This window comes from Rhinoderma darwinii, chromosome 4 (genome assembly GCF_050947455.1).
Source record: "Rhinoderma darwinii isolate aRhiDar2 chromosome 4, aRhiDar2.hap1, whole genome shotgun sequence".
NCBI classification, from domain to species: Eukaryota; Metazoa; Chordata; class Amphibia; order Anura; family Rhinodermatidae; genus Rhinoderma; species Rhinoderma darwinii.
In genome coordinates this window covers 51,831,050-51,858,758 of record NC_134690.1, presented here as the reverse complement: position 1 = coordinate 51,858,758, position 27,709 = coordinate 51,831,050, and the positions used below count along the sequence as shown (strand labels likewise).

Sequence of the window (27,709 nt, the reverse complement as noted above, 5' to 3'; positions counted from 1 at the left end):
CAGCAATCTCCAAACATTGAAGGTATGTGCATAATATATATGTTCATTTAATCTGAAAATGTGGGATATTTGAGAATTTGGGGGTTTGTTATACATTATGGCCCATATTTACTGGGTAGTTTATGTCAGTTTATTTTGTAAGCTTAACCAAATAAAGTTGCAAACGGTGACATGCAACAAATTTGGTGTCAAATTTATCTTTTCTCGTCACTTGACAAATTTAAAAAGTGACAAAAAAAGTGCCATTTATTAAAGTAAACTATGTTAAAATGGCACAAATTTTGCCCTTATTATTTTATTGCAGGGAGGAGATTTGAACGAGCGGCTGAAGATGAAGATGAGAACAGTGAGATTCATCAAAATCGTATGTAACGTGACAATTCTATTTATAATTCTATATTTGGTGCCTTCCGATGTCATAATACACTGATTATACAGGTGAAGGCAAATACATGGAATTAGAGATGAGCGAACCGGGAGAACCGAACCCGTTTTTGGTCCGAACATCGCGAAAAGTTCGGTTCGCAGCGAATGCGAACTTCACCGGGCTCGGCCGAACACGTTTTGACCGAACCCGGGCGGGCAGAAAAAATCTTACAAAAATATTATACTAATTGGCAGCCACTTGTCTCTATCAATCACTGATAGAGAAAAGAGGCTGCTGATTAAAAATAAAATAAAAAGCATTTCATACATACCCGGTCGTTGTCTTGGTGACGAGTCCCTCTTCTTCCTCCAGTCCGTCCTTCTTTCCTGACGCGGCAGCCTGTGATTGGCTGCAGTGGCCGCTGCAGCCCGTGATTGGCTCTGCTCCGAGACTCTGGAATTCCCTGACATCGTTGTCCACATACGAACAGCGATGTCTGGGGCTTCCCCAGAGCCGGAGTCCCTGGCAGAGTGCTAGTACAGGCTCTGCTCCGGGACTCAGTGGAATTCCCTGACATAGCTGCCCATATATGGACAGTGTGTTAGGGTCTTCCCTAGAGCTTAGTCTCAGCCAGAGCGCTAGTATCGGCTCTGCTCCGGGACGCTGCGGAATTCCCTGACATAGCTGCCCATATATGGACAGTGTGTCAGGGTCTTCCCCAGAGCGGAGTCCCGGGCAGAGCGCTAGTAGGCTCTTCCTGGGACTCCAGCTGGGCTCCTGACATGCCTGGGACTCCTGCTCTGGGGAAGCCCCTGACATCATTGTCGATGTATGGACAGCGATGTCAGAGGCTTCCCCAGAGTCCCGGAGCAGAGCCGATAATAGCGCTCTGCCCGGGACTCCGCTCTGGGGAAGACCCTGACACACTGTCTATATATGGGCAGCGATGTCAGGGAATTCCACAGAGACCCGGAGCAGAGCCTGTACTAGCGCTCTGTCCGGGACTCCGGCTCTGGGGAAGCCCCAGACATCGCTGTTCATATGTGGACAGCGATGTCAGGGAATACCGCATCGTCCCGGAGCAGAGCCGATACTAGCGCTCTGCCCGGGACTCCGCTCTGCGGAAGACCCTGACACACTGTCCATATATGGGCAGCTATGTCAGGGAATTCCACCGAGTCCCGGAGCAGAGCCTGTACTAGCGCTCTGCCCGGGACTCCGGCTCTGGGGGAGCCCTAGACATCGCTGTTTGTATGTGGACAACGATGTCAGGGAATTCCAGAGTCTCAGAGCAGAGCCGATACTAGCGGCTCTGTGTCCCGCGTGTAAGGGTGCTCTCGTACTTACCTCTCCCTGGGGGGCCAACGCAAGAATGCGGGCTTGTCGGCCCGCTCAGAAGTCGGCTCCGGACGAAGGAGCGTCTTGGGCGTCATGGCAACGGCCGCACTGCTGACAGCCATGACGCATGCGCCCAACGGCAAACAGGGCGAAGTCTCGCGCTGTGGGACTTGGAGGAGGAGAGAAGAGGAGGGACACGGCCGGATGACAGGGAGCGCGGCAAGCGAGGGGGGCGGAGCAAGCGAGTGGCGCGAAAAAGGAGTAGGATGGAGAGGTGACGAGAGACAAGAGGAGAGGTTTAAGAGAGCAGGTGTCCGGACCGGAGAGAGAGACCGCCGAACAGGGGTCCGGACAGGGAAAGTGAGCTGCAAGGAAGGTCGCCGGGAGAGAGGAGGCAGGAGCCTGACAGCACGTGGACTCCCCACTGCAGCCTTGGAGACAGAGGACAAAAGAACAGCACGGGTGTTGCTGCTACAACCCTTCAGAAGAACAGAGGACTGGCCGGAGCACAAGGAGTGTGCCAACAGCCACAGGTACCATGCCCAGACCTTAAGACCCCTGACCAAGAGCTAGAGTCCCGTCTTAAAGAAAGTGCCCTTGTCCTAGTCAGTGACTGTTTCCTGGAGTGACGTCCCTCGCTAATTACCACCACCGTACGCCCAGAAGACTAGTCCCAAAAGGGACAAACAACTCATCCTGAGCTATTCCCAAAGGCAAGGCAGACTTGCTAGCTTATTAACCGCGCCAGTGTCCCTGCGTGTCCTCCAGAGTAAAGCACTGCATGTAACCCGTGCATGGAACTGTTGTTGATAAAGCACCGCATGTAACCCTTGCATGGAACTGTTGTTGATAAAGCACCGTATGTAACCCTTGCATGGAACTGTTGTTGACAAAGTACCGCCTGTAATACTTGCATGGAATTGTTGGTGATGAATCTTGCTGGAACAGGAGCAGGCAGAAGGAACGGCCGGGTTGACGGAACTTTATCGGACTATTAGCTGGACTTCGTGTAAACCTTAGCGTCAGCCCGCCAGTTCAGTTGCGTCCTAGGGGGTCCACCGTTCGGACCACCGACTGAGGAGAGAGAGGGTTGTCATGAAAGGTAGCGGATAGCTCCGCAAGGACCCGTGATGGTGCTGCTAGTAGGTACGTTAGTCGCTGATTCCCACAACGCGACCCGTGGGCCGAGAGTGTGACTCTTACCCTAGGGTAGGCTGCCAGTAGCGGGTAGCTCCCGCCGTGACTGACCGCGGCGTGTCCCTAGCCAAGCCGGCAACATGGGGTCAGGCACAACCTCTCTCCGGGGGACTTCCAGCGGGATCGAAGTCCTCAACCTCAGGATTCCTGTCTGCTCCATAGAAGAAGATTTACTGTTATCTGCTCGCTGAAGTAAAGAAGTATAAAAGAAAAAGGTGTGTCTCTGTCATTTCGTAGCGACAGCGGTAGTTCCTCCTACATAAATTGTCGTAGTCGGCAGGATCCGAAACCTCGCCGCGATGGAACCGTCCAGCAGTGGGACATTACCGCCGACCCGACTTTCATGATACCCATGGGGGCCGCACTAATGAACATTCCCAAGTTTGACGGGAAGTGTGTATCGATCGCGGACTGGACGGAACGAGTTCGTACTGCGGCCCGGTTATTCCAGGTACCGGTGACCCACCAAGCCGACCTGGCCTTCAACTCACTCGAAGGGGACGCGAGACAAGATGTCTTGGTTTTACCGCTGGAACACCGTGACACGCTAGAAGCAATCATCAGCCGATTGGAATCCCTCTATGGAGATGTCACTTCAGCCGCCGACCTCCAGAAGAAATTTTATACCAGGGTACAGAGGAACGGGGAATCACTCCAGCAATTCACTGTATGATTACAAGGAATGTGGAGTCGACTAGTACGGAAGGATCCCGCGGGGTGCGCAGCCTTAACAGAGCCGGACCGAATAGTGCGAGACCAGTTTGTATCCGGGCTAGACAGCCGGACCCTGAGGTGCGCCGCGAGAGACCTCGTCCTGGTAACCCCCGCCGCCACAATGAGTGAGGTGTTACGAGAAGTACTCGAAGTTCATCGAGAGGAGTTGGGAGAAGCGCTTATGGCCCTGCAAAAAGTGGGTGCACCCGAGCCATCTGAAAGGGAGACCGGACGGCCAGAAGCGGTGTTCACAGAATTCGCCCGGGATGTCAAGGAGGCTATTCGGGAATTGAAGACCGATGTCGCTCAATTAAGAGTAATGGGCGATCGACCGGAACATCTTTATTGTCCACCCCGATCGACACAAGGAGGGCCTTGACGCTGTTGGCAGTGTGATCAGCCGGGTCATTTCGCCAGAGATTGCAGGATGAGACACTACCCAACACGGGAACAGCCACCTTTAAACTAAGGTAACCCGCCGCTGAGGGCCAAGCTGCGGGCATTCCATCGACGGGCCCAAAAGAAAGGGTGGAACTTTTGACAGGAAAATGCCCCATAGTTACAGCCATGATCGGGGGGGGGGGGGGGGGTTAACGTTCCTTGCCTTATCGACACTGGGTCGGAGGTAACCACCATGGCTTATCAGTTGTTCCATGAACAGTTCCAAGGTCGACAGACTCTAGAAGCCCCTTGGATTGAACTTACGGCGGCTAATAGCCTGCCAATTCCCATTGCCGGTGTTACGTGGTTAGAATTAGAAGTATTTAATCGTAATTTTCCCCGTGCTGGTATTGTGGTAGTACATAATTGTGCAAGGCCGGGTATACCTGTTATAATTGGCATGAATATGTTGCAGGAAATACATGGTATGATGTTCAACAAGACGAGCGGTGCCCGGTGGGAGGAGCTGGCAACCGATCGGACCGCCCGGCAAGCTTTGTTTCAGGTGCATCAAATCTTCCAATGACAGGCTGACTTGAAGACGCTACAGGGCCGAGTGGGGTCGGTGAGGGCCCCAGGTAAGGCGGTGCTGCAAGTACCACCTCTACAGGAAGTCGCCATTCCCCTCTCCGTAGGGACTCATCATCGCTTAAAGGATGCCATGGTCATGGTGGAACCCATGCGAAGTCTCAAGAGTACGCCACCCTGGGTGGTAGGAAGAACGGTGTGTCGGATAACCAAAGGAATGGCGACCGTCAGAGTGCTGAATCCGACCCAAGGGGTGATTGAGATACTGGCCGGCACGGTGCTAGCTAATGTTGAGATGGTGAGGCCCGAGGACGTGACGGACCCGGCCATGGCCGAAACGTTAAAAGAGACATCGTCGAGAGATGAAGGGAGTGAGGCCGACGTGAACGAGCAGACTGATCGACTGTGGCGCCAACTCGAACTGGACGGAATAGCCCCGGATACCAAGTCAGAGGAGCAACTGAGGACGCTTCTGCAATGCTTCGGCTGGGTTTTCGCTCAGCATGAAGAGGACTTTGGGTGCACCACTACCATCGAACACGGGATTCACACGGGGGCGGCGCCGCCCATCAGAGAGTGATATCGCAATATACCCCCCGCGCTGTATCGAGAGGTAAAAGAGCTCCTCCAGAAGATGTTAGACGGACAGGTGATTCGAGAGAGTCAGAGCCCTAGGGCAGCCCAGATTGTGCTGGTAAGGAAGAAGGATGGGTCGCTCTGGTTTTGTGTGGATTACCGCAAGTTGAACGCCTGTACTCATAGGGATGCCTACCCACTGCCCCGAGTGAAAGAATCATTAACCGCCATGCAGGAGGCTCGGTACTACACGACGCTCGATTTAGCAAGTGGATACTGGCAGGTACCCATGAAGGAAGCGGATAAGGAGAAGATGGCGTTCATCACTCCCTCAGGCTTGTTCGAATTCAACCGGATGCCGTTCGGGCTAACAAATGCGCCCAGTACTTTCCAACGGCTAATGGAGCATTGTCTGGGAGATCTAAATTATGAGTCAGTCTTGATCTATTTGGACGATATTGTCAGTTTTTCAAAGACCTTCCCAGAACACCTGCGGCTTCTACAGGTCGTGTTGGAACGATTGGGAAGGTATGGACTCAAACTAAAACCCAGCAAATGCCGACTGGGCCGCCAGCAGATCAAATACTTAGGCCATGTCGTGAATGCAACAGGAATTGCACCTGACCCAGATAAGATTAAAGCCATACAGGAGTGGGCCATTCCGCAGAACACCACGGAAGTACGAGCCTATCTCGGGTTGGTCGGTTACTATCGGAGGTACATCCGAGACTTCTCCAAAATTGCAAGTCCTCTGAATCAGCTCCTCTGTGGACAACCCACCCAAAAGAAGGGGAGCCGAAGCCCCAGTGTAGTGGAACACTGGCAGGAGCCACAACAAGCGGCATTCGAAGCATTGAAGGCACGACTGGTGACCGCACCCATCCTCGCTTTTGCAGACTTTGCCCAGCCATTCCGGCTGTACACTGATGCCAGCCTGAAGGGACTGGTAGCGGTCCTGGCCCAGCAGCAAGGGGACGTTGAACGTGTCATTGCCTATGGTAGTCGTAGTCTGCGACCGTCAGAACGCAATCCAACCAATTACAGCTCGTTCAGGCTTGAGTTATTGGAGTTATTGGCCATCGTGTGAGCTGTTACCATACGGTTTGCCAAATACCTGGTCGGAAGTCAAGTGGAAATTTACACAGATAACAATACCATGGCGTATCTTGGAACGGCAAAACTGGGAGCGATGGAACAACGATGGATAGCCCGACTGGCTCGATTCAACTATACCATTCGTTACAAGCCCTGTAAGAACCATACCAACGCAGATGCACTCTCCCGCCAGCCGTGTGAGACCCCGTGTGGTTCATCCCCCACTGCAGCAGCAGCAGGTAGTGACAGCAATACAAGGGATTGAGGATCTTACTGAGATGTATGATAGGGCCGAGTGGAAGAAGCGGCAGCAGCAAGACCAGGACATCCAAACCATCGACAAGTGGGTGCGTCGGCAGGGAAGGCCCACGGCAGCGGAGAGAAGAAGGTTGTCAGCACCAGCTAAAGCATTGGTTCGGCAGTTGGAGCGACTGGAACACCATGATGGAGTATTGTACTGAAGAGTGTGGGCCCCATGGGAATCTCACGATAAATAGCAGTTGGTATTGCCCATCGCCGATGTCAAACCCGTGTGCAAGTGGATGCACGAGAACCGAGGTCATTTCGCTGTGGAAAAGACTGTACAGATCATCCGGAATCACTTCTATGCTCCAAACTTGTAAAGAATAATGGAAGATGTCTACAAGGAATGCACGGAGTGTGTCCTGCACAAAGCGACGGAACAGCCGGAGAGGCCCATGACCATCGTGACGGGTGAGCCCCTAGAACTGCTGACGATAGACTTTTTAACAGTCCAAGAAGTTACTTCAGGGCACCGATATGCGTTAGTATGCTTGGACCATTTTTCGAAATTTGCCGTGGTGATTCTTACGGGGGACCAGACTGCGACGACTACCGCGGCTGCACTGTGGAAGCATGTCATCCGTCCGTATGGGTGCCCCAGACGCATCTTGTCGGATCAAGGACCGAATTTTGAGTCTGATCTCTTCCAGGAGCTGTGTATCTTACATGGAATTCGGAAATCCAGAACGACCCCATATCACCCCCAAGGGAATGGGGCTTGCGAACGATTCAAACGCACCTTACTCGGCCTACTAAAGACCATCGGGGATGAACGACAGGAACGGTGGCCTGAATATGTGGACGACCTGGTATGGGTCTATAACAACACTGTGCATCGAACTACCGGGTATATACCATATCAATTAATGTTCGGCCGACCAAGCCAAAAGTTCCTTTGGCTCTTCTGTTAGAGACGCCGGAGGTGGAAGTCAATCGATCACCGTCACAATGGGTACAGGAACATCAATGACGGTTGAGCGCTGCGAAGGGCGAAATGGAGAGAGCTCGGCCCACGGAGAGCTTGCCCCTCATGGAAGAACCCCAGTGAGCATTTCATACAGGGGATCGGGTGCTTGTGCGGAATTGCAGGGCGGCACGTGGCCATAAGCTGGAACCCCGATGGGAGAGGAAACCATATGTTGTGGTAAAACGCATTGACCCCGGGCTTCCTGTGTATGAAGTGAAACCAGAGGGTGACCAGGGACCGAGCAGAAGGCTGCATCACAACCTGTTGCGGCCATGTACCTTTCTGACACCAGAATCCGTCACGTCATAAAGGCAAGAACAACCGCAGAGTGCTCCGCCGACAAATATTGACGAAGATTGGTGGTTGGTGGTTCCATCAGACGACCTTAGCGTACCCTGGGCGTCACGACCGACAGGGTCAGAGAAGCCAACGGAGTGCGTGGAAACACCTGCAACGGAAGTGAATCGTGCACTGCGTTACCCCCAGAGGTGTACTCGCAACCGACAACCGGCCTATTTGCAAGACTATGGAGTTTAGTGCAGAGGACTGCACTTGATAACCAAGGGGGAAGTGTAAGGGTGCACTCGTACTTACCTCTTCCTGGGGGGCCAACGCAGGAATACGGGCTTGTCGGGCGGCTCAGAAGTCGGCTCCGGACGAAGGAGCGTCTTGGGCGTCATGGCAAAGGCCGCACTGCCGTCAGCCATGACGCATGCGCCCAACGGCAAACAGGGCGAAGTCTCGCGCTGCGGGACTTGGAGGAGGAGAGAAGAGGAGGGACACGGCCGGATGACAGGGAGCGCGGCAAGCGAGGGAGGCGGAGCAAGCGAGTGGCGCAAAAAAGGAGTAGGACGGAGAGGTGACGAGAGACAAGAGGAGAGGTTTAAGAGAGCAGGTGTCCGGACCGGAGAGAGAGACTGCCGAACAGGGGTCCGGACAGGGAAAGTGAGCTGCAAGGAAGGTCGCAGGGAGAGAGGAGGCAGGAGCCTGACAGCACGTGGACTCCCCACTGCAGCCTTGGAGACAGAGGACAAAAGAACAGCACGGGTGTTGCTGCTACAACCCTTCAGAAGAACAGAGGACTGGCCGGAGCACAAGGAGTGTGCCAACAGCCACAGGTACCGTGCCCAGACCTTAAGACCCCTGACCAAGAGCTAGAGTCCCGTCTTAAAGAAAGTGCCCTTGTCCTAGTCAGTGACTGTTTCCTGGAGTGACGTCCCTCGCTAACTACCGCCACCGTACGCCCAGAAGACTAGTCCCAAAAGGGACAAACAATTCATCCTGAGCTAGGCCCAAAGTCAGGGCGGACTTGCTAGCTTATTAACCGCACCAGTGTCCCTGCGTGTCCTCCAGAGTAAAGCACTGCACGTAACCCTTGCATGGAACTGTTGTTGATAAAGCACCGCATGTAACCCTTGCATGGAACTGTTGTTGATAAAGCACCGCATGTAACCCTTGCATGGAACTGTTGTTGACAAAGTACCGCCTGTAATACTTGCATGGAATTGTTGTTGATGAATCTTGCTGGAACAGGAGCAGGCAGAAGGAACGGCCGGGTTGACGGAACTTTATCGGACTATTAGCTGGACTTCGTGTAAACCTTAGCGTCAGCCCGCCAGTTCAGTTGTGTCCTAGGGGGTCCACCGTTCGGACCACCGACTGAGGAGAGAGAGGGTTGTCATGAAAGGTAGCGGATAGCTCCGCAAGGACTCGTGACGGTGCTAGTAGGTACGTTAGTCGCTGATTCCCACGACGCGACCCGTGGGCCGAGAGTGTGACTCTTACCCTAGGGTAAGCTGCCAGTAGCGGGTAGCTCCCGCCGTGACTGACCGCGGCGTGTCCCTAGCCAAGCCGGCAACGTGGGGTCAGGCACAACCTCTCTCCTCAACCTCAGGATTCCTGTCTGCTCCATAGAAGAAGATTTACTGTTATCTGCTCGCTGAAGTAAAGAAGTATAAAAGAAGTCGTATCGACAGCGGTAGTTCCTCCTACACGCGGGCCACAGATGACAGCCCCAGGGGCCGCATGTGGCCCGCGGGCCGTGTGCTTGAGCCCCCTGGTGTATATGTACATTTTTCAATACTGCGTTAGCCACAAGGTCATGAATTTCTCATGACCCACCTTTAAACATGAACCTAACTTCTGTATGTTTCCTGAAGAGAGACATTTTTTTTTTTTATTGGCCTGTGATTGGCTGCAGCGGCAGCCTGTGATTGGCTGCAGAGGCGGTCACGTGACGTGCGTGACCGCCACTACAGTATGTGATTGGCTGCAGCGGCGACATGGATGAAACATCATCGCTGGAGGCCGGACAGGAGGAATGTAAGTATGCACGTATTTTTTTATTTTTTTTATTACATTAAAATTGTATGTTCCGCGCGCCGAGCATGGTTCTGTCAAGGTTGCTGAAAGAGTTAGTGCAGCCCATTAACTCTTTCAGCACCCTGGACAGTACCATGCTCGGCGCATGGAATTTACAGGTTCGGTCAGAACTAGTTCGGTCCGAATCAAACTTTTTTGTGAAATTCGGCGAACCAGCCGAACCGAACTTTTCATAAGTTCGCTCATCTCTACATGGAATGTATTTTGACTTTAGCAAGACCCATGTTTGATGTCCTCCTATAACTCCTCCATGTCACACATGCCAAGATTCCTTACACGTTATCCCATAGCCTCTCATGGTTGTGTCCTCCTAGACCCTGGACCTTGTTTGGTCTGCATAGAGGCTGAACAGTTCTCAGTGGTCCATGACTATTTTTTGGTGGTATAACAGGGAACGATAGTTTCCCACAGTTCAAGCAGAAGACACCTGCTATATGCTATGTTCACCAGTGAGGCAAATCCAAGCTGGGAAGGAGGTAATTGCATGTTACTTGTGGCCATTAGAAGGAGAAAAACTCAAAGAGGGAGGACATCAATTGTGAGTCTAAAAAGTTGATTGTGTAAAAAATGGCTTTCAGACCAAAGGCCTAATCCCTGCCCTCCTGGAGTCGGCCATTTGCTTTACACCACATCAGGGACCTTGTATAATGGAACTGTCCTTCTCCTGTGACATAGGAGGGCAGTGTTATCTTTCTCTTTCACCAGCAGAGATGACCATAGCCGAGCTGTGATGTCCGTAGTCCGATCAGTGGAGGAGCGACCTGCATGATACCAGGACGTCGTGGAGAACATCTGGGATTGGACACCTTCTTATAACTTACTATTCCATATAATGTCATAGCTATCAGTAAGATTTTAGTTAGTTGCATTACAAGCTCTGATCCTGGGTTCTCGGACTGATCGCCTTTTCTCGGGGTTAACAAGGAATTTTCCCCTGTGGCACAAATTGGCTAAACGTGCGCAGGGTTTTTGCCTTCTTCTGGATCAATAGCTTTAGTTAGGAATTTTATTTAAATAAATTGTGTTTAAAAATGAAAGCTCTGTCTCCTCGTCATTTCTCAATATTATATAGCAGTCAGGTATTAGTATATATTATGGGAGGTTATTATGGTTATTTTGCTGCTGATAATCCAATATGGTTGATTCCATGAAGCATTGGATAATATACACATACAGAAGAGAAATACATCATATGATCCACATAAATGCTACTACTATAAAGGAACACTAAGGATCGATGCACACGATGCGTATTACGTGCCTTTTTGGAGAGCGGATATGCGTGCAGCACCTCTGCAGAGTAATACAGTACCAGCATATTCAATGAGATTCCAAGAAATCTCATGTACACGGTACAGTATTTTTCGGGACTGAAATTGACCTGTGGTGTATTGTTTAGAATCCGCAGCATGTCATTTTATCTTGCGTTTCCGCTTGCAAATTCTATTTGTCTAGTGCAGAGGAAAATCCCACCAAAATTTCTCAGCATGAAAACGCACCGAAAAACGAATCAAATGGAAGAAAACGCACCGAAAAACGCATCACCTTCAGGTGTGTTTTTTTCCAGAGGTTTTGTTGTGTGTTTCCCACATTAAAATACACACAGAGGTTGTCGATGTTGCTGAGAAACCCAGCGATCAGATGTAATCTATGAAAGGCTTTATTTCGCTGCAGTGCCACCACAGGGTTAAAGGGTAACTAAACGTTTGAAAAACTTCTGTCTTAGTGACATGTCAGAAGTTTAAATTGGTGGGGGTCCGAGCACTGAGATCTGCACCAATTGCTCAAATGAAGCAGCAGAAGACCTCGTGTGAGTGCTCAGCTGCTTTGTGTCTGTTCGGATTTCTCCGGAAAGCCGATGTATCGAAGTACGGGCTCATAGACATTTTTCTCGAGTCTGTACTCCGATACATTCATTTCCGGAAAAAGCCGAACAGATACGAATCGGCTGAGCGCTCACATGAGCACTTCTGCTGCTTTGTTTAAGCGATTGGTGGGGGTCTCAGTGCTTGGACCCTTTCACAGCCATACAAAATCTGAGCAGCATTTTGATATTTGTCACTATTGAATTTGCTGGTCATTAAAGGGCCATACCCTAGTAGATAACTGCCACAATGGGAATTATGTTCCTTATAGAAAATCACTCCCACTTTTGTAGATGTCATTAGTGCATTGTTGCATTTGTATATTCTCATAAACCTACCGTTAAATCAGGTGCGACCGAATAAAAATATAAAGCAAGTCCTAAACCTATAACACCTAATAAAACACTTTTTAATAAAAGGGAACGGACTGTTTTAGCAACATGACCAATACTTCTTAATTACTTTAAAGAAAAGCCCTCATTGGCGCAACAGCGGGAATCATCTCACGATAAATAGGAGAGGCAGGAAAGTGAGAGGTGTACACTCCCCTGGCGGTATATGCTGGGGACACGACAACCTGGTAGTCAAAAAGATGTCTATATAGTCCAAGTGCTGGTTCGGGGGACTACTAGCCACTAGTGTCCCAGGCAGAGAATAATCAGTATCGAATGCTGAGATGCACTAGGATATTCTGAGTGCAAGACGGTGAAAAATTACCCTTTACGAAGGCGCTGTTTCCTTAGCGATATTAAGGATGATCCTCTGGAGTCATGCAAATGTTAACCTTTTATTAATATCGTAACATGCAACATGCTTCAGAGCCGAACCGGCTCCTTCATCGACATTTGACCTATACTTATGTCATAGACGGGAAGCGGGAGTATGGAGCAGGCTCACGGCTCCATCATCTAAGCTGTTAGAAAGAGAGAGGCGGCCCCCTCTGACAGCCCATCGGGTGCAGATCATCATCATGGCAGCCTGTGGGCCAAATGAAGGCCTCCAGGTCTGCCATCTTTGTACTTCTATTAAGCTCTGCCTGCGACAGCGTTTAATAGAATCCTATGAAAATCATATTTTACTGCAATACGTTATTATCAGTGGCGTAACTACTAACGTAGCAGCCGTAGCGACTGCTACGGGGCCCGCGGCATGAGGGGGCCCATGTCGCTCGCCGGCACGGGCCCCCACAATGGCCGCAGGCTCCGCTAGCAGCCGCTATGGCTGCTACAGCGGGACGCCACTGAACACTACGGCAGAGCAGGGAGGTATCTCCCCGCTCTGCCATTAAACAACAGACATGTATCCCCTCTCCACAGGATAGGGGATACATGTGTGATCGCTGGCATTGATAGGGAGAACGGGGGGACTGAAAGTCCCCTGAAGTTCTCCATCACAAACCTCGGACTTCCGGGGTCTGTGTCTGCAGCTCCGTAGAAATGAATGGAGCGCCGGTCGCGCTTGTGCGCATGCGTGACCAGCGCTCCTTTCATTTTTATTGAGCTGCCGACACGGACGCCGGAAGTCGGAGGTTAGTCATGGAGAACTTCAGGGGACTTTCAGTCCCCCGTTCTCCCTATCGCTGCCACCGATCACACAAGTATCCCCTATCCTGTGGATAGGGGATGCATGTTATTTGTAGGACACACTATAGGTCGCATTTTTTTTGGGGGGGGGGGCTGTATGGCGTTCCCTACAGGGGGGGGGCGCTGTATGGCGTTCCCTCCAGGGGGGCGCTGTATGGCGTCCCCTGCAGGGGGGGGCGCTGTATGGCGTTCCCTGCAGGGGGGGGCGCTGTATGGCGTTCCCTGCAGGGGGGGGCGCTGTATGGCGTTCCCTGCAGGGGGGGGGGCGCTGTATGGCGTTCCCTGCAGGGGGGGGCGCTGTATGGCGTTCCCTGCAGGGGGGGCGCTGTATGGCGTTCCCTGCAGGGGGGGCGCTGTATGGCGTTCCCTGCAGGGGGGGGGGCACTGTATGGCGTTCCCTGCAGGGGGGGGGGGGCGCTGTATGGCGTTCTCTACAGGGGGGGCACTGTATGGCGTTACCTACAGGGGGGCTGTTTGGCGTTCCCTACAGGGGGGGCTGTATGGCGTTCTCTACAGTGGGGGCTGTATGGCGTTAGCACCATACAGCCCCCTCTGTGGATAACGCCATACAGTCCCCCTGTAGATAAAGCCACACAGTCCCCCCTGTAGATAACGCCACACAGTCCCCCCTGTAGATAACGCCACACAGTCCCCCCTGTGGATAACGCCATACAGTCCCCCTGTAGATAAAGCCACACAGTCCCCCCTGTAGATAACGCCACACAGTCCCCCCTGTAGATAACACCACACAGTCTCCCCTGTAGATAACGCCACACAGTCCCCCCTGTAGATAACGCCACACAGTCCCCCCTGTAGATAACGCCACACAGTCCCCCCTGTAGATAACACCACACAGTCCCCCCTGTAGATAACGCCATACAGTCTACAGGGGGGGCTGTATGCCGTTATCTACAGGAGGGGCTGTATGGCGTTATCTACAGGGGGGCGCTTTATGGCGTTATCTACAGGGGGGGCTGTAAAAAAGGCACTATCTACAAGGGGGGGGGGTTGTGTGACACCCAGGGGAGGGGGGCCCCAGTCAAAAGTTTGCTATGGGGCCCAGTCTTTCCTAGTTACGCCCCTGGTTATTATTGCACTAGATAATGCAAACGATCCAATGATCACTGGTTCAAGTCCCCTATGGGGACTAATAAAAAGAAGTAAAAAAACAGTTAACGTTTTTTTATGTATAAAAAATTATTAAAAGTTAAAAAAAGCCATGTAAAAAATAAATTATAAAAACACAGCTGGTATTACCACCATCTGTAAAAGTCAGAACTGTTAGGGAATGCCCAGGCGTGGCGTATCTCTTCCGCCTCTGTCCGCATCAATGCCGCACAGAATCTGCGTTGCAGATTCTGTTGCGGCTTTGCTTAAAATGGGCATTAAGTTGATGCGGACTAGCCGTTGCGTATTGAGGGGAAGAGGGCTTCCCTTCTCTCTATCAGTGCAGGATAGAGAGAAGTTACAGTCCTTTCCCTAGTAAAAGTAAAAAGAATTCATACTTACCCGGCCGTTGTCATGGTGACGCGTCCCTCTTTCGCCATCCAGCCCGACCTCCCTGGATGACGCAGCAGTCCATGTGACCGCTGCAGCCTGTGATTGGCTGCAGCTGTCACTTGGACTGAAACGTCATCCGGGGAGGCGGGACTGGAGGAAGAAGCAGGGAGTTCTCGGTAAGTATGAACTTCTATTTTTTTTACAGGTTGATGTATATTATGATCGGAAGTCACTGTCCAGGGTGCTGAAACAGTTACTGCTGATCGTTTAACTCTTTCAGCACCCTGGACAGTGACTATTTACTGACGTCGCCTAGCAACGCTCCCGTAAATACGGGTGCACACGCGTAGTCACCCGTAATTACGGGAGCCCCATTGACTTCCTCAGTCTGGCTGTAGACCTAGAAATACATAGGTCCAGATAGAATGAAGAAATGTCATGTTAGTAAAACCAATACGCTCCGCAGCACACATAACATCTGCGGACTTCATTGCGGAATTTTTACTCTCCATTGAAGTCAATGGGGAAATTCCGCAATGAGTCCGCAACAAGTCCGCGACTCGTCCGCAACAACCATTGTATGCTGCGGACACCAAATTCCGCACCGCAGCCTATGCTCCGCAGCGGAATTGTCCGCAACGTGTAAACGAACCCTACTAAAAAGCTGTGGAAGGCAATGGAGAAACGTGTACGCTGCGGATTTACGCTGCGGAGTGTCCGCAGCGGAATTCCAGAGCAATTCCGCCACGTCTGGTCATGCCCTTACAATTTCACGTTAATTAATCCACAGGGTGAACGCTGTAAAAAGACAAAAATGCCAGAATAACTGGTTTTGGTCACCTCATGTCCCACAAAAAAATGGAAAAAAAGTGATCAAAAGATTTATGTACCTTACAATGGTCCCAATAAAAACTATAGCTCGCTCCGCAAATAACAAGCCCTGACATTGTTTCATTGATGGAAAAATAAAAAAGTTATGGCTCTCATAACATAGCAACACAAAAAAATTTTTTCTTAACAATACGTTTTTTCTTTATCCAAGTAGAAAAACATAAAAAACGACATAGGTTTGCTATTGCTGTAATTGTACTACAAAATAAAGTTAACATGTCGTTTTTATTGCATAGTGAACACCGTAAAAACTAAACCCAAAAAACAGCGGAGGAATCACAGTTTTTTTTCCATTCCAACCCACAAAGAATTTTTTTCTAGATTTCTAGTACATTATATGGTGAAAATTAAGGAAGGAGGGAAAGGAAAAAGCACAAATGAAAATCCGATAAATGGCTATGGCGGGAAGGGGTTTATTTGCAATAGTAGAAAAAAATACATATTTGGTATCGCCGTAATCTTACTGGCCCATAGAATAAAGGTAACATATTATTTATGCAGCAGGGTGAATGGCGCAGGTTTAAAATGTTGTAATATGCAACAGAGATTAAAAAATAAATCAAAAAATACACAAATTAATTATCGCTATACTTATAACAAGCCGCAAAATATAGTTATTTTTGTCGCACAAAGAATATCGTAAAGAATAAATCAAAAAAATAAAATAAAAAAATACAATTTGTTTTGCAAAAAACAAGCCCTTATATGGCTACGTAAACAGAAAAACTAAAAAGTTATGGCCCACGGAACGTAGTGATAAAAAAATAAAATAATTACTGCATCCCTCTTAGTGACCGCCAATACGCCTTTTCATGGCGGCTACTAAGGGGTCTTAGCCTAGTCTAAGTCCTGATGACTGCCGGGATCTTGCTCCAATGGTAGCCATCGAAGTTTACTTAGATCGGGGCCGTTTAACCCCTTAAATGCTGCGGTTAATAGCGACCACGGCATTCAAGTCATTTACAGAGGGAGGGTGCTCCCTCTGTCACCCGCAAATGCAATACTGACTATACCAAAGCATTATATCTGCGATCAAAAGATCTAGTGGGACTAAAAAAAATAAGTAATAAATGTTAAATAACAATTATTAATAAAGATTACAGTAAATAAAACAACAAACCATTTTTTCCATTTAAAAGGGGTTTTATTTATTAAAGATGTAAAAAAGAAATAAAAGTACACATATATTGGATCGCCACGACCGTAATGACCCAAACAATAAAGTTAACATGAAATTTAAACTGCAAGGGGAACACCGTAAAAAAAACCCGGAAAAAATGATGGCGGAATTGCTATTTTTTTTCCATTGCCCCCCAAAAAGGTGATAAGAAAAGATAAGTCCCATTTACCAAAACCTCAATATAGTAATACGGTCCGCGGATAAAGGGGGGGGGTATCGTGGTACAGGACAGAGCAGACTACGTCAATGAAGCATTAAGACTACTTTCCGATACACTATTTTATGAGAAATTAACTTTTAATCCCATTCCGAAATATGAAACCGAATACAAATCCCTTATCGAGTCTGCTTTTAATGATGATTTGTTATGTAAAAAAGAAAAAGTTTTTCTCACGGTCCCTTTCCCTGCAACCCCTTTCATGTATCATCTGCCAAAGATACATAAAAATCTGTCTAACCACCCGGGCCGACCCATTATTTCAGGGATAGGGTCCTTAACTAATAATCTATCACATTTTATTGATATCCATCTCCAACCGTTGGTTTTAAAATTACCTTCTTACCTGAAAGACTCAACACAGTTAATTAGGGAATTATTAGAACTACAATCTTTATATAATTTATCCGATTTGAGTTTTCTTACTACAGATGTGTCCTCGCTATATACAAACATTCCACACACACAGGGTATGGAGGCTGTTTCCTCTTTCCTTGCGCTAGACCCCCGTTTTCCAAATAGTCAACTGAATTTTATTATCGATTGTATCGATTTTATTTTAACACATAACGTTTTTACCTTTGAGGACGATTTTTATAAACAGATTAAGGGTTGCGCAATGGGGACCCGTTTTGCACCATCATATGCAAACCTCTATATGGGGTCCTTTGAGGAATCTCTTATCCTGAACGAACATATATTCACAAACCATATTATTTACTACAAACGTTATATAGATGATCTGTTTTTTATCTGGAGAGGGGACATATCTGCTGCCAATGCTTTTATTGATCTTTTAAACAAAAATACATTTGGCCTCACTTTCACACATACTTATTCAGCTACTACCATTGACTTTTTAGACATAACTATTAAAAATAATGGGAACCATTTTTCTACTAGCACCCATTTTAAAAGTGTGGATGTAAATAGTTATTTGGATTTTAAAAGTGCACACCACACACCATGGTTGAAAAATGTCCCGTTTGGACAATATCGGAGGATAAGAAAAAATTGTTCTGATGATGTTAGTTTTGACAAAGAATGTAACATTCTCAACAAGAGGTTCGTAGAAAAAGGCTTCCCTAGGAGCCTAATCAAGGGCGCAGAGATAAGAGCAAGAGGTATGACCCAATCTGAATGCATCAAAAAATCAATACCGGCCAATATTGATGTTGTTGAAAAAACTATAAAAAACAAATATAATAAACAGAATGTAAATTTCATCACCTCATTTAACAAAAGTAGTAAGAATATTATGTCCATTTTTAGAAGACATTGGCACGTTTTAACCAACGACCCTTTTTTAAAAACATTACTCCCTGCGAAACCTTTAATCACCTTTAGAAGAGCGAAAACATTGAAGAATCTTTTAGCCCCCAGCAGGCTACATAGTAACAAAAAGAAGGCTGTGGATCCTTTAACGCAAAATGGCTCTTTTTCATGTAATCATGCTAGGTGCCTGTGCTGTAAAAATATCGCAAAGAAATCTATACAATTTTATTCCTTAAAAAGCAATATAAACTATCCTATCAAAAGTCATTTAGATTGTGGCAGCACTTATGTTGTGTACCTACTGCAGTGTACATGCAACCTGCAATATGTAGGTCGTACCACCCAAACGTTAAGAAACCGAATTAATAAACATAGATCCAATGTCAAGCAAGGTTTTTTAAAACAGAGTGTGTCACACCATTGTGCCCTCAAACATAACTGCAAATTTGATGATTTAGTTGTTACCCCGATCGAACAGATCCCAGTGGATACCCCTAATAGGTTTGTAAAACTCAAACAGAGAGAGAATTTTTGGATCTTCAAATTGGAGACCCTGCGCCCAAATGGCCTGAATGACCTCATAGAAACGTCCTTAGATTAAAATGCTTCATGTCCCTGTCATGTTTCCAAAGTTTTTGGCTATCCAATGGTAGTATGTTTACACCCTCAGGCTTTTTTCCTTTTTATCACATTACCATCCACGCACTATATATATATATGTCTATAATTTTATATATATATATATATATATATATATATAATCTCATGATCAATCATTCCTTTTCACGTTCTCTTTCTATGTTTCTACTTACCCACCCATCAAACAAACACAATAATTTTATACTATTACGGTCCGAATTACACATTTCTGACATTACTTTTAATCAATTAGAAAAAACTTTTTAATTACGTACTCTGCTCCGGTCCAATCGCCTTTGCATTTTGCGGTCCCCTTCCATGCCCCACGTGACCCACTGTTTGTGGTCTGGTGTGTTTTATAGTCCATTCATTCACAAATCGACCCTGCTTGTTGCGTTCCATCGTGCGGCTCATTTCCTACATGTTGAACTGTTGTGCGGTTCAAACTCTGCGTGTCACCAGCCGTCCTTTAGATAAATACTCTCCTTAGAAATGCTCACGTTCCATACAAGGTTCATTTTGTGTTTTTCTCCTTAGAGGCATCTTTTAATACATTTATGTCATTATATTTTTATGTTTTTATGTAAATCTTAAAATATGTTTGTATACATCAGGCAAACGCTCTGTGTGACCTCTGATCCGCCTATGTTGGCGGTTTTTTTCACTAATTCCTCAGCCAACCTTTTGTCAATTCCTCCATGTATATAAAGGAGCAAATATCGCACTGTATGCATTGGCCTGATGAAGACGCCGGTCCGGCGTCGAAACGCGTAGCCTACCTCATTCCTAATAAATTTATTATTTATTCACAATCTCCTTTCATCTGACATCCTTCTTGAGCAGCGCCGTTTGGTCCCCTTTTTCTCCGTTGGATTTGCATTACCTCTTGACAACAAACTTGCTTTGTTTGTGCACGGACCTGGCAGCAGCTCTCATACGTTTACGACATCCTAACCGGTGTCCACGACCCTAGGTGAGCAAATTTCCATCTATTTGCCCCTTGGTTCTTTTATCGTTTCTTTGCACCTTCTGGCGCCGTGTCTGTTTTATCTGTTTCTACCATTTACCCAGAAGCGTAGCTAGTTTCTCTAGCACCCGGGGCAAAGATTCAGTTTGCCCCCCCCACCGAACCACTTTCCCGACATATCCTTCTCCCTCGCAATGTTTGTTTCCCCTAACAATCAATGAGGTGTCACATTTTTTTTATGTAACTCGAGCATAAAGCCATTTGTACATTTTACAAGCAATACTGTTCTATATACAACACCAGAACCAAAGCTCATTACATATATACAACACATGAACAAAGCTCATTACATATATACAGCACCAGAACAAGCTCATTACATATATACAACACCAGAACAAGCTCATTACATATATACAACACCAGAACCAAACTCATTACATATATACAGCACCAAAACAAAGCTCAGTGCATATATACAGCACCAGAACAAAGCTCATTACATATATACAGCACCAGAACAAAGCTCATTACATATATACAGCACCAGAACAAAGCTCAGTGCATTTATACAGCATCAGAATAAAGATCAGTACATATATAAAGTGTCAGAACCAAGCTCAGTACATAAATACAGTGCCAGAACCAAGCTCAGTACATATATACAGCATCAGAACCAAGCTCAGTAAATATATACAGTGCCAGAACCAAGCTCAGTACATAAATACAGTGCCAGAACCAAGCTCAGTACATATATACAGTGCCAGAACAAAGCTTAGTACATAAATACAACACCAGCACAAATACAGCTCAATTAATTGCAACCCCTGCAGTATAGGTTTGCACTAAATTTTATACAGCTCCCAGCTTGGCCCAAACAATGTTAACGATATGCTGGGAGTGGCTGTTTCACACAAAAAAACATACCACCCATCATCTTGCAGCAGATCATACAGTGACTACAGTAGATTAGAGGCAGAATAAACATTTACATTAAGTAACTCACCAGTGACGATCTCAGATTCTAGTTGTTCTTTTTCACTTTTTTTCCCCATCTGGTCCAGACCTCTATGATGACTTCTCCCGGCCACAGCCCATTTCTGCAGTTTGCAACTCCATGTCTCCAGCTTCTTACTGTTCAAACATTTCTGCACCTATAAACAAAGATAAAGTTATCATGGTGCCAGACACTGCACACCTAAATATAATAGCACCATACACTGCACCTCTAATTATAATAGCACCATACACTGTCCCTGATTATAATAGCACCATACACTGCACCTCTAATTATAATAGCACCATACATTGTGTCCCACACACACGCACACACACACACACACACACACACACACCGTGCCCCCTGTAGATAGTGCCCTCCATAGAGCCCCCTGTAGATAGTGCCCTACATAGAACTTCCTGTAGATAGTGCCCCACATACAGCCCCCTGTAGATAGTGTCCCACATATAGCCACCCCTGTAGATAGTGCCCACATATAGCCCCCCTGTAGTGTCCCATATATAGCCACCACTGTAGATATTGCCCCACATATAGCCCCCTCTGAAAATAGTGCCCCACATGTAGCCCCCCTTGTAGATAGTGCCCCATATATAGCTTCCCTGTAGATAGTGCTCCACATATAGCCTACCCCTGCATATAGTGTCCAACATATAGCCCATCCCTGTAGATAGTGCCCTACATATATCTCCCCTTATAAATAGTGCTCCACATACAGCCCACCCCTGTATATAGTGCCAAACATATAGCTCCCCTATAGTGCTCCACATATAGCCCACCCCCGTATATAGTGCCTCACTAACAGCTCCCCATATAGTGCTCCACATATAGCCCACCCCTGCATATGGCCAACCCCTGTATATAGTGCCTCACATATAGCTCCCCATATAGTGCTCCGCATATAGCCCACCCCTGTATATAGCCCCTCTGTAGATAGAGCTGACCTCTGTATATAGCCCCCCTGTAGATAGAGCTGACCTCTGTAGATAAAGCCCCCCACTGTAGATAATATCACTCACATTTTTATTAGAATAAAAAAAAAAACTTGACACACTCCTGCTCCCACGCCGTCCAGTGGCAATGTAGACCTGCTATCTTCTGAGCAGGTCTGCTGGAGTTACATCCTCGCGCTGCTTGCGTTGTTGAAAGGCGCTGATTGACATGGTAAGTCATTCTGCTCTGCCAATCAGTTGCTTTCATAGACGCAAGCATCGCGCCGCTTGTGTCTATGAAAGGCCGTGATTGGCAGGGCACTATGACTTGCCCTGTCAATCAGCGCCTTTCAACAATGCAAGCGGCGCAAAGAAGTAACCACATCGCTTGAGTCGTTGAAAGGCGCTGAATAGCCGGGCACAGAACGTACCCATCCATTCATCTCCTACAGTGCAGGAGGGGATGCTGGTGACATTGGCGCCGCCACCCCTCTTAGAGAGGTAGTAGGGCGCTGTAATGGATAGTGAAGTCCTGGCAACCCCCCCACTTTCCCCCTTAGTTGCGTCCGGGGCACATGCCCCGCCTGCCCCCTCTAGCTACGCCCCTGCATGTGCCCCCAAAAAGTACCACAAAAAATATGCCCACATATTACTAAATTGACGGAAAATTAAAAAGTGACGATGCAAAAACAAATAATTTCAGTTCAAATGTGTTTTTATTGTGCAAAAGTCGTAAAACATAAAAAACCTATACATATGTGGTATCACCGTAATCGTACTGACCCATAGAATAAAGGTAACATGTTATTTACGCCGCACGGTAAACAGCATAGAACTATTGCGGAATTGCTGGGTTTTTTTTCTATTCCCCTCCAATAAAAGTTAATCAAAAAATTATATGTACCCGAAATGGTGCCATTAAAAATTACAAATGACTTGTTTGCTCCATCGTTAAATAATTAATTAATTATTTAATTATTAAAAAATACAACTAATTCCACATAAAAAAAGTCCTCGGCTATGTCGATGCAAAAATAAAAATGTTATAGCTCTTCAAATGCGACGATGGAAAAACGAAAAAAATAGCTTGGAAATTAAGGCCTAAATAGGCTGGTCACTAAGGAGTTAAAGGCCAAAATAACTGTTTAATGAAAGAATAAAGGACTTGAGATGAGCAAACCTATTAGACACATATCACTTTAGGTCCAAATTTCCCAAAAGCTTAAAATTCGTCAAAATGTGAAAGTTTTGGTGTTCGCAGCGCAAGAATTGTCAAAATGGTGGCCACCGGTGAGCGCTCTCCGCCAATTTGCCAATTATATAAAAAAAAGAGGGGAGAAGAGGATTATTCACCTTCACTGGTCTCCAAACGTGTCCCTGCCGGAAAGTGAGATGACGTAGCTGTGATCGCTGCAGCCAATCCCAGGCCGCAGTGATCACATGGGACAGCTACGTCATCTCACCTGCCGGTAGCGACGTGTCGCTACTGTAGTACAGCGTATGTGTTGAGTGTGATTGTTCTTATTTTTGTGAAATCGCATGTACCCTGATTGCCTTGTTTGACCCTCTGATGTTTTCAAGGACTGTAACCAACTTAGATTCAGTCCTAGAAGACGTTAAATAGTCTGATAGGCCTATCGGGGGACCTGCGATTCGCAAAACGAATTTGGACCGAAACGAACGGCCGATTTAAAAGTAAATTCGCTCATCACTATTAAGGACTCTGTACTGCAAGGCAGCAATGCTAACCAATCTGCACTGTGATATTGTAAATACTTATTACTAACACTATAACAGGAGATGTCACTTCTGGTCATATTTGTGACATCATCAGATAAAGTACAGGAAGCCATTGTTACCTCACTGCATGATGCCATAATGACTGTGACTCTATAAGAACTGGGGTTTAGGGGGGGCGACTGCTCAGTCCAGGATATGAAGATAAGCAGACACAAGATACTTCACCATGAGGATCTCACAGAGAATAGCGGAAGCTTCTGATGTTTGTGAAGTCACCAGTCGGAATCCGGAACACTGGAAAAGGAGAACTTCATGCACGAGCCGCATGGCAGGGGAAGAACAACAGGAAAACCGGCGGCTTTGGCTTATATACACGGTGATAGGAGGTTCAGTCATTTACTTTCAGGTTTTGGGACCAAGAAGAAAAACAGTAATGTGGAGGAAAATCTGCCGCCATGATGCCAGCAATCTCCAAACATTGAAGGTATGTACATGATATATATGTTCATTTAATCTGAAAATGTGGGATATTTGAGAATTTGGGGTTTGTTATACATTATGGCCCATATTTACTGAGCAGTTTATGTCAGTTTATTTTGTAAGCTTAACCAAATAAAGTTGCAAACGGTGACATGCAACAAATTTGGTGTAAAATGTATCTTTTCTCGTCACTTGACAAATTTAAAAAGTGACTAAAAGTGGGCGTGGTCTCCAAGGAGACGAAGATGAGAACTGTGAGATTGATCAAAATTGTATGTAACGTGACAATTCTATTTATAATTATATATTTGGTTCTTTCCGATGTCTTAATACACTGATTATACAGGTCAAGGTAAATACATGGAATGTATTATGACTTTAGCAAGACCCATGTTTAATGTCCTCCTATAACTCCTCCGTGTCACACATGCTAAGATTCCTTACACGTTATCCCATAGCCTCTCATGGTTGTGTCCTCCTAGACCCTGGACCTTGTTTGGTCTGCATAGAGGCTGAACAGTTCTCAGTGGTCCATGACTATTTTTTGGTGGGATAACAGGGAACGATGGTTTCCCATAGTTCAAGCAGAAGACACCTGCTATATGCTATGTTCACCAGTGAGGCAAATACAAGCTGGGAAGGAGGTAATTGCATGTTACATGTGGCCATTAGGAGGAGAAAAACTCAAAGGGGGAGGAAATAAATTGTGAGTCTAAGAAGATGATTGTGTAAAAAGTGGCTTTCAGACCAAAGGCCTAATCCCTGCCCTCCTGGAGTCGGCCATTTGCTTTACACCACATCAGGGACCTGGTATAATGGAACTGGCCTTCTCCTGTGACATAGGAGGGCAGTGTTTTCTTTCTCTTTCACTAGCAGAGGTGACCATAGCCGAGCTGTGATCTCGGTAGTCCGATCAGTGGAGGAGCGACCTGCATGATACCGGGACGTCGTGGAGAACATCTGGGATTGGACACCTTCTTATAACTTACTATTCCATATAATGTCGTAGCTATCAGTAAGATGTTAGTTAGTTAGTTAGTTAGTTGCATTACAAGCTCTGATCCTGGGTTCTCGGACTGATCGCCTTTTCTCGGGGTCAACAAGGAATTTTCCCCTGTGGCACAAATTGGCTAAACGTGCGCAGGGTTTTTGCCTTCTTCTGGATCAATAGCTTTAGTTAGGAATTTTATTTAAATAAATTGTGTTTAAAAATGAAATCTCTGTCTCCTCGTCATTTCTCAATATTATATAGCAGTCAGGTATTAGTATATATTATGGGAGGTTATTATGGTTATTTTGCTGCTGATAATCCAATATGGTTGATTCCATGAAGCATTGGATAATATACACATACAGAAGAGAAATACATCATATGATCCATATAAATGCTACTACTATAAAGGAACACTAAGGATCGATGCACACGATGCGTATTACGTGCGTTTTTGCAGAGCGGATATGCGTGCAGCACCTCTGCAGAGTAATACAGTACCAGCATATTCAATGAGATTCCAGGAAATCTCATGTACACGGTACGGTCATTTTCGGGACTGAAATTGACCTGTGGTGTATTGTTTAGAATCCGCAGCATGTCATTTTATCTTGCGTTTCCGCTTGCAAATTCTATTTGTCTAGTGCAGAGGAAAATCCCACCAAAATTTCTCAGCATGAAAAGGCACCGAAAAACGAATCACCTTCAGGTGTGTTTTTTTCCAGAGGTTTTGCTGTGTGTTTTCCACAGTAAAATACACAACATGTAGCCTAAAGGTACTAAATACATAAAAATCAAAGCAACCCACTTGCTCCTGTTTTGCCTGAGAAATTCTTTTGTGTGGGTCCTAGATCAGCCATTTTCCCCCATCCCTTACTAAGCCACACCCCTCAGCCGTCTGCCAGCGAAAATGGAAGAGATTGGAAGGAACATGAAGAGGTTGTCGATGTTGCTGAGAACCCCAGCGATCAGATGTAATCTATGAAAGGCTTTATTTCGCTGCAGTGCCACCACAGGGTTAAAGGGTAACTAAACGTTTGAAAAACTTCTGACATGTCATAGTGACATGTCAGAAGTTTTGATTGGTGGGGGTTCGAGCACTGAGACCCCCACCAATCGCTAGAACGAAGGCGCAGAAGCCCTCGTGTGAGCGCTCAGCTGCTTCGTGTCTGTTCGGCTTTTTCCGGAAAGCCGATGTATCGGAGTACGTGCTCATAGACTTTTTATTGAGTCCGTACACTGATACATTTATTTCTGGAAAAAGCCGAACAGACATGAAGCGTCTGAGCGCTCACACAAGCGCTTCAGCTGCTTCGTTCTAGCGATTGGAGGGGGTCTCAGTGCTTGGACCCCCAGCAATCAAAACTTCTGACATGTCACTATGACATGTCAGAAGTTTGTGAAACGTTTAAGTTACCCTTTAATGCAATGACTTACACACTTCAAAACTATGGGCTTTCGGTATAATGCGAGAACGTACCGATCCTCCAAATTCTAGTTATTTCATTTTCTCACCATTTTCACAGTCATACAAAATCTGAGCAGCATTTTGATATTTGTCACTATTAAATTTGCTGGCCATTAAAGGACCATACCCTAGTAGATAACTGCTACAATGGCAAATATGTTCCTTATAGAAAATCACTCCCACTTTTGCAGATGTTGTTAGTGCATTGTTGCATTTGTATTTTCTCATAAACCTACCGTTAAATCAGGCGCGATCGAATAAAAATATAAAGCAAGTCCTAAACCTGTAACATCTAATAAAACACTTTTTAATAAATGGGAACGGACTGTTTTAGCAACATGACCAATACTTCTTTATTATTTTAAAGAAAAGCCCTCAATGGCTCAACAGCGGGAATCATCCCACGATAAATAGGAGAGGCAGGAAAGTGAGAGGTGTACACTCCCCTGGCGGTATTGTGCTGGGGGACACGACAATCTGGTAGTCAAAAAGATGTCTATATAGTCCAAGTGCTGGTTCGGGGGACTACTAGCCACTAGTGTTCCAGGCAGAGAATAATCAGTATCGAATGCTGAGATGCACTAGGATATTTTGAGTGCAAGACGGTGAAAAATTACCCTTTACGAATCCTCTGGAGTCATGCAAATGTTAACCTTTTATTAATATCGTAACATGCAACATGTTTCAGAGCCGAACCGGCTCCTTCATCGACATTTGACCTATACTTATGTCATAGACGGGAAGCGGGAGTATGGAGCAGGCTCACGGCTCCATCATCTAAGCTGTTAGAAAGAGAGAGGCGGCCCCCTCTGACAGCCCATCGGGTGCAGATCGTCATCATGGCAGCCTGGGGGCCAAATGAAGGCTTCCAGGTCTGCCATCTTTGTATTAATATTAAGCTCTGCCTGCAACAGCGTTTAATAAAATCCTATGAAAATCACGTTTTACTGCAATACGTTGCTATTATTGCACTATATCATGCAAACGATCCACAAATCATCTCCCACAAAAAAATGGAATAAAAAGTGATCAAAAGATTTATGTACCCTACAATG

General features: G+C 46.6%; 1 long non-coding RNA gene across 1 annotated transcript; it reads left to right on the top strand.

Moving 5' to 3' along the window:
- The first annotated feature begins 297 nt into the window (after positions 1–297).
- Positions 298–10,945, top strand: LOC142760693 (uncharacterized). The gene is made up of 2 exons (XR_012883360.1): positions 298–364; positions 10,584–10,945. It is a non-coding gene; the product is annotated as an uncharacterized LOC142760693 (long non-coding RNA).
- The last annotated feature ends 16,764 nt before the right edge of the window (positions 10,946–27,709 follow it).